The following is a 9,324-nucleotide window of genomic DNA, read 5'->3' as shown; positions in this document are numbered from 1 at the left end:
TTGTTACTCCAGTATCTGTAGTGGTTGTCACATACAAAAGTGCCTTCACTGCTTGTTTATACTGATCATTATTTGGTAAGAGATCATCCTGCATTTACACATTTAGAGGTTAATTTTAAAACCCCTGTATGTGCACACATGTCGACTCGAGCACAGGAATGTGGTGATTTTAGAACATGCACATATATGCACATATGTTAGAAAATTGGCTGTATGTGCATCATGTGGGCTCAATTTTATATAGATGCACGCAAATGCATCTACCGCACAAGTGGGGGAATTTTATAAGGGATGTGCAATAAGGTACTTACCCTTTTCTCAGTTCCTTCCCAGTTCACCCAGTGTAGGGATAGGACTTTCTAACCCCCTTAGTTTTAAAGGCTTCCTTCTCCCATGTTAGACCCGACCCTTAAAACCCTGCTGACTAGCCCTGATTTTTTTTATTTTTTTATTTATATGCAAGCAATAACGGAAGTAAAGTTACATGGTGGAGATTCCTGGTGCGTGCTTGTGTACATAAGTATTTACACGCACATCTTTTAGTCATATCCCGACATGCCCATGCCCCGCCTACTATTGAACCTTTGGATTTGTATGCATATTGGGAGATACGCTTCTTAAAATCCGAGAAGGTGCAGGCTGGCCTGATACACGTGTGTATCTCCAGGCTTTGGCATGTGTAGGGCTTTTAAAATCGACCAGTTAGCCTCTGACATCCCAAATTGGTCAAGAATTGCACTGATTTTAGCAAACTGATTTAGAAGAAAACTCCCATCTTCTTGTCGTTGAATATAGATTCCTAGAGACTAAGTCACTTCTCCTAGATCGTTAGTATTGAATTACAGATTAAGAACTTCACTTAGCTTTGAAATTTTTGAGCTCTCGTTGTGGGCAATAATCAACTACATTCTATATAGCAATAGTTACATCCATTTTCTATCCTTAACCGTACAGGTGAATTTTAAATGGGCCATGCGCGTAAAAAATGGGCGTCCTAGCCATGCGTATAATCCCCATTATGCACAGAAGTGCCAGGCCCAAGGAAAGGGGCAGGAAGGGGTGGGGCTAGAGGCAGCCAGTACAGTGGCTGGTGCATCGAGTTGCTTCTGCTCCAACGGAGCAGTAAGCAAAAAAAGAAAAGGTAGAAAAAAGGGTTTTAGGGGGATGACGAGAGGAGAAGGGAAAGGGAGATTAAGAGAGTAGGGGAACTGGGGAATGCTTGGATACGTTGCCACGCGGAACTTGCATAAGCCCCCCCCCCCCCCACACACCTTTCCTGTGCGGATTATAAAATGCAGCGCGCATGTGCGCATTGCCAATGGATTTTATAACATGCATGCGCCAGTGCGCATGTTATAAAATTGGTGCATCCATGTGTGTGCGCCGGGAAGCGTGCTCACCTTTAAGTATGGGCATGCATCAACCTTGCTTCGCATGAACCTTTGTTCTCGCAAAACTTTGTTTATTTTGCAGTTCCATTCTCTAGCCGATTGCTTAAGACCATAGAGAGATTTTTGTAGTTTGCAGACAAGATGTTCTTTTTCCTTTTAACATCACCTTCAGATTGTACCATATATAGCTCCACTTTAATATCACCATTGAGAAAAGAAGTTTTAATGTTAATGTCTCACGTCCATATTTCTCAAGGAGGCTATAGCAATGACAGTTCTGAAAATAGTTTGCTTAGCCATTGGTGCAAAAGTAGCATCATAATCTTCCCCATATTTTTGAGAACATTTCTTTGACACTAATCTTGCCTTATACCTTTGAACTTTACCTTCATAGCTGCTCTTGATTTTGAAAATCCATTTGCATCCAATATCATATTTTCCTGGGGGTAATTCTGTAAGCTCCCATGTCTTGAATTGTTTAAGAGATTCCATCTCTTCATCAGCAACTCAAAACAATTTTTATCTTTTCAAATGCAGGCAATTTTTGCAAGTCTTTCCAGGATACTGACTCAGGTAGAGGTGATATCTGAGCAATGTAGGATAAACATTAGGTGGGATCCCCTTGTTCCTCCTTGTGGATTTCCTGAGTGAAGACTGAAGTTGTTCCATTTCAGTATTAACTGGATCATCTATAACAAGTTCAGTATCTCTTTGCTAACTTTCAGATAGAGATATTTGAGCTTCTTGCTCAAGCTGTACTTCTTGTGTTATTTCATGAAAGGTTAGAGATAGAGTTTTCATCAATCACAACACTCCTACTAATTGTTACCTTTTTGGTATCTCTGTGCAGAATTCTGTAACTTTTGTGACTCACTCTAGCCTATGATTACTCTTTCTTGTGCACGAGTGTCCCACTTTGTGCACTTTTCCTTTGGAAATTGTGCAAACACTTTGCATCCATATATTTTAATGTGCTGCATTCCATAACTCATATGGAGTCCTTTCAATTGCCTTTTCTCATAAGCAATTTTGGAGATAGTAGGCTGTCATGGTGACTTCTCCCCAGTAGGTAGCTAGCATCTCTGCACCAAAAAGCACACTCTACCCATTATCCCAAAGCATCCTATTCATTCTTTCAGCCACACTGTTTTGTTCTGGGTCATATGGAACTGTCCTGCCTATATCCTGTGCCATTGTCTGCTTGTAGTACTGTAGGAAAACTGCCAAATTTGTTGCTTACATGAGCGACATATTCCTCAAGTTTTTCAGAGACTTCATCCTTGCTGTGCAGTAGGTAAACTGTAAATCTCGAGAAATCATCTACGAATGTAAGGAAATATTTTTTCTTCCCTGTAGTCTCATTTTTCATTGGACCACACACATCTGTGTGAATCAGATCCAAACACCTTTTAGCTCTGCTATTACTGACATTTTCCCTTTTAAGCAGCTAGTGCATTTCATTACTTGAATGCACGGATCTATTTTGATACCATCAGCTTGTTGTTTTTGAGCTAGCTTCCTTATTGCTTCAGGATTACTGTGCCCTAAACGACAGTACCATACATGAATACAATTAACATGATCTTCAAGCTTAGCAGCATTAACAACTTCACAGCAGAGCCATTGATATAGCTCATTTGAGATTTTGCCTTCTGCAACTGTGTGATTTCCATTTGCCCTCTTTAAATATTACGTTACCTTGCTTGGTAAGCTTTTTCACTGACAGCAGGGTTGATTTCAAGATTAGACACATATAATACTTCCTTAATAAGTATCTTTCTGGTAAGGTTTGGGGAGACAGGGCAGTGAAGATACCTTTCCCCTGTTCTTTTTGAGACCTTTTACTGTCCACTGGCTGTGACAATCCTTTCAGATTTATTCTGGTTAAATTGAGTGAAGAAATTTTTATCATTTGTCATATGACTTGTGGCATCTTAGTCAATGCAGATATTTTGTGAAATCACACCTGTATTAGTATTACATGCAAATTCAACATCAGAATTGTTTTCAGCCTCTTTCACAGCATCTTTGGCTTTTGCCTCACACTTTGTTTTTGTAGTTGGTTCATTTTAGCACCATGGATAGATACAGAAGCAATAACATGTTTTCTGTTTTATTCTTCATTCCTTTTCAGATCATTCCTAACATTCAATTTGCTTTCTGATACCTGCCTCAAACTGAGCTGAGAATTTCAAAGTATTGTCCGAAAGGACTCCATGGTCCTTTTCCTGGGTGGTGGTGGTGACTCTTGATATGGAACTTAGCATGTGTACCTATAATTGGGATTATTTTTACCTATGTGCATCACTTTTCTCTTTTTTACATTACAATTCATCTGCCATTCAGATGCCCAGTCTTTTAGTCATGCAAGGTTCTTTTGCAGTTCTTTTTTATATTTAATTTATATTCAATCTTTCAGACACTTCAAAGTGGATTACATTTAGATATTGAAGGTATTTCCGTGACCCCAGAGGGTAGTTTTCCTCACAATTACTACCCCAAACCAATAGCAATGTCAGGAAGTATTTCTTCACGGAGTGGGTGGTGGATGCCTGGAATGCCCTTCCGGAGGAAGTGGTGAAGACCAGAACTGTGAAGGACTTCAAAGGGGTGTGGGATAAACACTGTGGATCCATAAAGTCTAGAGGACGTGAATGAAGAGTGGGTGGCTTGCGGGAATGACGGCTACTACCTGGAGATAATACCCTTATTCAATAAACATACACACGGCTAATGTGACTCCAACATTGCTCTAAGACTCCAACATTGCTCTAAGCTTCAACGGCAAGAGGCAATGTGGAAAAAAGGATTTACATTCACAAAAAAGCGGGGAGTAGCTTGCTTGTTACAGCAGTTACTACCCCAAACCAAATAGCCTGATACTTCACTTTCAATGCATATCCAGCATAGCTCTCTGCTTCAACAGCAGGGGAGAAAGTCTGATACTTCACGCATATCCAGCATAACTCTCTGCTTCAATGGCAGGGGGAATGAAGAAAAGTGGATCTATCTACAGACAACAACCAACAAGGACTGAATTACATAGTCTGGGTAAACAAATAAGCATGGGTGTAGCTTGCTTATTGCGGTGGTTACTTCCCCTAACTAATTAAGCTAGATATTTCACTTAGATGCAGTTCCAACACTGCTCTCTGCATTAATGGTGGGGGTGGAAGGGAAATAGAACCAAAAGGTTACAAAGAGCCAAGAGTAACAGATAAGTATGAGAAAAAAAAAGTGTGAAACTGGATGGGCCGTTTAGTCTTCTTCTGCCGTCATTTCCATGTTTCTAGGGGGCCCTATACTTTGTGATTCCTGTAGTAGTTTTCCTCACAGTTAAATACCACAGAAAAAAAATACCATAGCAGTAAATGTCCCCAGACAATGTGTGATGGTGACCTCTGGACTGTGGGGACACTATTAGAGATGTGCTTCTGGACTAAATATCGTGTCGGGCTTTGTTTTGGGCCCCCCCCCCCCCCCCCCGGGTGGGAATTTTGTTTTTCCCATGGTTTGGGTGTTTTTTTTCAGGGGCCCAATTTTCAGGTTAGTGCACACTAACTCTGCCATGTTAGAGCGCACTAATGGGAATTAGTGTGCACTAACTCGAAAATTAAATTTTTTCTGAAATTTCAGAAAAAAATTGATCATTTTTCGGTTCTCCCAAACAATTCTGAATTAGGCAATTTTGTTGAAATTGCCTAATTTGGGAAAAACGATTGCACATCCCTAAACGCTATTAATATAAAGGGGCCAATGGCCTTGAGTAATCTGCCCCCCCAAAAAGTAGCCATAGACTCCTTGTCCATACCCCCTCTCCTCCCCCCCCCCCCCCCCCCCCACACGGCTACTCCTACAGGCAGCCCAAAGGGCTTCAGACTCTTTCATTTTGTGGATGATACACTCCAGATGCATGACTTTCAATACTTCCTGGAGGAATATAATATCCCTCATGTTCAATGTTATGCCTACTTACAAATTAAGCACTGTGTTCAAACACTTGATCTTCCATGGATACACAACCTCTCTTGGGAACTTCTTTCCGAGGCATTTGATCTAGAAGATCCAAGCCATCATATTATTTTCTTTTGGTATAAAATGTTCAGATGCAAATGATAGATCTTGATTTTGACAACATCTTGCAGGGTTGGAACCAAGAGCTTGGGTTAATTATCGTACTATAGTAAATGCTTCTTGAGAATGCGAATTCTTATTGCTAATGTTAGTTTGAAAGAAACTCATTTTAAGTTCCTACGTCGCTTTTATATATCTCCTAAACAAGCTAGTCGCTTAAGTATAGCGGATTCTGCCAAATGCCAAAAGTGTGACGAAGGAATGGGTGCCCCTTACCACTTTCCTCTACACTCATCTCATGATGCTAGCACTGCAAGTGTTGAATACCACAGGGCCTCCTCAAGAGGAGGAGCCACAGAACAGGCTCCCTTTTCTTCAGCTGCTGGGTTGGACCATGTTGGTCAGAATGCGGGCCTCTTCCTTCTTCTCCCACTAGAGGGGTTCATCAGTGGCTGCACAGGCCTGTCCCCCCGCCCCCAAACATCCTCTGATTCACTCCCTTGCCCTTTTCACCTCCTCAGTGTGGTCACCAGCAGCAGAGGCAGCAGGGACTTTGATGAGAGCCTGATATGCAAGAAGTCTACACACCCAGGAGTGGCAAAAGCAGTGGGTCAGACAGGCATTCATCAGCTCTAAAGTTTTGACTTGGGCCACATCTATCCCTTTGTGTGTCCTGTGCTCTGTAGTGTCTGCGTCACTATTACTCTTTCCTCTTCTGATCCCTTCAATATTGGATGAGACCTGAGAGGAGGGGGAAACCTAGGTGCTGCCTCTTAAGCCTAAAAATAGGTTCTTGAATTACATTCCTGGCCATTCCCCCACAAATAAAGTTTTAGTAACAAGTAAATAAATGATACACACATGCAAAGTGTTTTAAAAACAATTACTTTTATGTAAAAGAAAAATATATGTATAATATAAATGTTTTGAAGAAAAAAATTAATATATAATGGGTTAGGGGTGGTGAAAATTAGGGAGAAAAATTATGTATAATAACATAAAAAGGGCCAGTGAAGTAAGGAGCCAGGGACTGCAGAATTAATAGTCTGGTTAGTATGGTGGGACCCTCATAACAAGAATCTCCACCGCTATGGTGAGACACTTTAGTGTGTCACTACGGGAGTCCACCATACAGAGCAGACTCCTAAGGGCTGCTTGGTTACTCCTCAGCAATTCCACCATCATCTACATCCCTTCATTGAAAAGGCACTGAGACACAGGCACATCGTCTGGAGTGGGTGTTCCAGATGATGTGCCTGGTTCAGCTGCCAGGGCTGCAAATGATAGTGATGAAGGTAGAGAGGCATCTGGGTGTCCCATGGACAGCAATGGCTGGTTAGTCTGCTTCCCAGCTTCCCTACCTCCTTGGTCTAAGAAGGAAGGAGGCCTTAACAGAATGGGGAGAGGGACAACTGGATCTTCAGGCTCCGGGGCCTGCTGGTTAGGGGTGCAGGGGCTGGGCTACCACCACTACATCCTCTGGTAGTGGATGGGGGTGGGAGAGTAGCATCTTGCTTCTCCCCAGCAGTGGCTGCCTCAAGCGTGGGATCTGGGACTGGGTCTTTGTTGTCAGACTGCTCCTCCTCAGCTTCTTCCTGTCCTCTGGTGAGGAGGTGGTGTCTTCTGTGAAGAGAATAGCAATTGTGTATCATGTCATGGTCTCACATTCTACAGGGTATTGATGTTCATGATCATAGAGGCTGTTAGAGGGAATTCCTTTTCTGGATGAGGTGTACGCAGAGGGAAGTGCTCATAGCTATGGGTCAATCATGTCCTACATGCCCTACATAAACAAAATTTATGTAGGGCGCACAGGGCGTAAAATTTGGATTCGACTCATCGAGCACCATAGTAGAATCAACAACAAAGACATCAAAGCTCCAGTGGTTCAACATGGATCATTTTGGAACACATTCCCCCCCATTGGAGAGGTGGAGACAGACTGTCGCAATTAAATTACAAAGAAAATCGCTGGATTTTTCGTTTATGTTCCACAGAACCACGGGGACTAAATGAAAAAGTCGAATGGTTCTCTCTGATTTGATCACGTTAAGACGATTATTATTGTTACATCAATCAGTTTCCTTTCCAAGACTTCCGTTTTTGGAATCCCCTTAGTGCTTGTCTATAATCAGCCAAAACCCTTTTCAATGTTGTTTTTCAAAATGGCCGCTATCATGACATCATTGCCCAAATAAGGTATTTCAATTACTGCAAGCAATTCCCAGACACTCGCTCACTAAGATTACCCCTTTGGAATCCCCTTAGTGTCTGTCAAAATGGCCGACATCGTGACATCATTGCCTTAAGGCAAAATAATCAGCCATAATCTTTCACATGCGCCATTTTTCAAAATGGCCACCCGTGTGACATCATTGCCCATATATGGTATTTTAATTAGTGCAAGCAATCCCCCCAGATACACGTCATTTCCTGCCGGCTCAGTTTCAGTCGGAGGATTCGCCTTTAAATCCGGCGTTTTCGCCCACACCTCTCCTGTCATCAAGCGGCACAAATTGCTGTGAGGCTGCACCTGCTTTGTGCACGTAAGTACTCACACCAACAAAGCAATTTGCTATCATGCCGACATTTTCTTGGAAGTAGAAGGTTGGGCATTCACTGTTCATCTTTTGTTTTTAGCGATATTTCACAAGCGGTCTTGTAGCTTCTCAGAATGACCGCAATCAACTGGCTCTGTAAGTCTTTATCCATCAGCCCGGTATTGCATTCTTGTTGCTTTAGCCACACAGGCATACTTAAGAACTTGTTTTGTTTCCACATAGAACTGTCAGTATATTTTCACCTGGAGGGTCCCTGAGGAAGGAGTCAAATTCTCCGAAACACCGCAGTGTTGGAGCATCACTTCAGGACTACACATACTACCCCGTCATTTGTGGAACAAGATAAGTGCTTACACAGTAGTTTATTCACACTGTGTCAGCACCTGTTTGTCTTCCAGCAACGTATGATTAGACAAGCCCAGTGTCTCACGGGCTTGATAATATAAGCCACAGAGCTCACTGTGGCAATATATGACGGTTGCTAGACTCCATCATACATTAAGTTACTTTCCATAGCCAAATCTTTATTATTTTGATATTTTCTATTGTAAGCATACATTTGCACTCACAATATTAAATATGTGCTATTTTGTGTGCATGCCCCTCTGAAAGTTATCCTTCCTGTGTCACAGCTGGTTATGCATAGTATTTTTGTAATATAGAAAACTATGGCATCTGATTCCTTCAGATCATTCAAACCACTGCAGGTAGGACTTTCTATATCATTTAAACTTAGACATTTTCATTGCTTGCAATTGTGTGGAGTTTATGTGCCAGTATGGAGACAAATTTCATTCATTTGATTTATTACAACTTCATAACCTGCTTGTAAAATGTGTTACCCAGGCAGCAGTACAATAATGCATACATAAAATCCGAAAATATAATTAGCAAAACTAACAATCAAAGACAATATCCAAGAAAACCCCCCAAATAAGATGATGACAAACTGGAAAGCAGAATAGGACTACAAACATTCATCAAGGCCTAATGGATTAAGTGTTATTAAATGCCTTTCTGAAAAACCATGCCTTTACTGCTTTCCTGAATTTTAAGTAATCTGTAATGGAATGAATATCTTGCGGTAATGAGTTCCAAAGAAATGGTTCCTGATAGTAAAATGACACTTCTCAGGTAGAGTACAAATGAATGACTGATGGTGGATGCACATAAAGAAACCCTGCTTGTGAAGAGCGCAGATTGTGCAAGATGATATATGAAATTAAGAGTTTACAAAGATAGGGGTAGAATTTAAAAACATACGCGCACGCCTCCATGTGCGTGCACTACCTGGAGCG

At 41.6% G+C, this 9,324-nt stretch overlaps 1 long non-coding RNA gene across 1 annotated transcript; it reads left to right on the top strand.

Moving 5' to 3' along the window:
• Positions 1 to 7,922: 7,922 nt before the first annotated feature.
• LOC115086076 lies at positions 7,923 to 8,975 on the top strand. The gene is made up of 3 exons (XR_003855059.1): positions 7,923 to 8,011; positions 8,106 to 8,161; positions 8,249 to 8,975. It is a non-coding gene; the product is annotated as an uncharacterized LOC115086076 (long non-coding RNA).
• Positions 8,976 to 9,324: the final 349 nt, after the last annotated feature.

The sequence above is a fragment of the Rhinatrema bivittatum genome, chromosome 2 (assembly GCF_901001135.1).
Source record: "Rhinatrema bivittatum chromosome 2, aRhiBiv1.1, whole genome shotgun sequence".
Classification (NCBI taxonomy): domain Eukaryota; kingdom Metazoa; phylum Chordata; class Amphibia; order Gymnophiona; family Rhinatrematidae; genus Rhinatrema; species Rhinatrema bivittatum.
The sequence above is the reverse complement of the archived record's forward strand: the minus strand, read 5'-3'. Positions and strand labels throughout refer to the sequence as shown.